The sequence below is a fragment of the Neophocaena asiaeorientalis genome, unplaced genomic scaffold (assembly GCF_003031525.2).
Source record: "Neophocaena asiaeorientalis asiaeorientalis breed wild unplaced genomic scaffold, Neophocaena_asiaeorientalis_V1.1 scaffold384, whole genome shotgun sequence".
Classification (NCBI taxonomy): Eukaryota; Metazoa; Chordata; class Mammalia; order Artiodactyla; family Phocoenidae; genus Neophocaena; species Neophocaena asiaeorientalis.
In genome coordinates, this window is record NW_020174573.1 from 353,138 (window position 1) to 355,085 (window position 1,948).

Here is a 1,948-nt window from a genome sequence, read left to right on the forward strand (position 1 = left end):
ATAACACTATAATGTATTGGCTGATTTTTCACATTTACTGAATACCAATTTTTAATTTAATATTTTACTGCCACATTAAACATTGAAGAATTTAGTAAAGAAAATCCATTGCATAAGAGTGAGACTTTTAGACATTTGCTTTCTGACCTGCCTGCACTCTCTGATATTAAAACTCCAAGTTCTCTTGGACAAGAATTAGAAAAAATACTCATGGTGCTTTATCTGCAAAAACAAAGATCTAAAACAAGGTAACAATTTTTCCTATTTGGTTTGGGTCTTTTTATCATTTCTTAATAACCATCAAAATAATCTTCTTTACAATTAATTTCTGAAGCTAAAGGGCATCAAGGAAAAATACTTATATAGCCCTCTGCAACTGCAGTGATGTAAAGCTTGACTTATTTAATAGAACAATGAATAGTCAAGAGTTTTAGTCTTTCTATTCTCTAGTAGCTGAGGCAGGTATTATTTTCCAACTTCTTTTCTGGGATGACAACTTTGAATATTTTGATAATTAGCTAATAAAAGTATTTAATGTAAGAAACTGAGTTCTTTTTGTGGCTTTCAGTACTGTCAAAGAAACGATCATATATGTATTTTACTCATTCATTTTTCTTCAGTGTGCATTAATAAAAACGTGCCCTGAACTAAATCAAAGTGCCACTTAGTGGCAATACCTTAAGGTCTTTGAAAACGACCAATTTGAAAATGGTCTATTTTGTGTGTTCTGGAATAGTGTAGGAAGCATTCCAAATTAAAATACCCTAAATCAGGACTTATACTCTTCCCCAGTTATCTGACAGAGAGGGGGAGAAATGTTTGTTATGTAGGAAAAGAAAATTGCCAATGACACCATTACAAATAGGCCTTCCATTCTACAATACACTATGGAAATTTATCCATCAGGACATGAAGATGAATCTCTTTTCTCAAATAAGAATAGTATGTAGGAGTTTCCACTCGGACTTTTTCCTTGCACTTTTAACTTAAAGTGCTAGGAAGTCATGAGTCCTAAAGACAATCCTCTTTAGCCAAGTCTCCACTGGTACATCACTCATCTTCTTTGGGCATCTCTATAAGCTCTTCTGATCCATCTTTCACTCCCTCTCATGGCATCATTCTGCTCATATCTTACATCTCTTTTCTCTTACTGGATCTGTGTCTCATCTACCTTATTTTGTCTCTCTTGGGTCTCATTCCTACTTACAGCCCTCATCTTTCTTTTCACTGAACAGAAAAGTCATAGAAATAATGTTTACTTAAATACTAATTCACAATTTTATAAAATCATTCAGATGTTGGGAATGATTTAAAGTACACATATCTGTAATAATGTTACCTCAAGTCATAAGGCATTCATTACAAGCATTATCATATTTTGTAGTTTTTTAACTATGTGATGATGAGGGCATTTTGCAACAAAATTTGGTAATGTTAATTAGTTTTTTTCCAGAAATTGTGAGGGTTTGTTTACTACCTAGAAACTTCAATATAGATGTTTCTAGTAGTTTTCTTCATCTTTATTTATAGATTGAATTCATAGAATATATTTCATAAATTTTTACAATTATATATTGCAACACTTGTAACACAATTATAGAAAATGCATGCAGTAAATAAATACTCATAAAGAAAAAAACACCATAGGAAGCACATGCATCATATCTCAAATATATTTCTTCTTACATTTTTAAGATTTCTCTATCACCTTTATATGTGCACATACACAAAAGCAATCTAAACTCCAAAAAAAGTTGGCATTGTAAATGCTGTGATAAGGATTAAATAAAACTTAACTGAATAAAAATAATAACCTAAAAACACATCATATAACAGGGTCCAAAAATAGTATAAGAACACTTGCCTCTGGATACAGAGAAATTTATCATTTTTTCCTTCAGTAAGTAGCTCTAATAAAAATTAAAGTTTCTATTTACAGAGGAAAGCA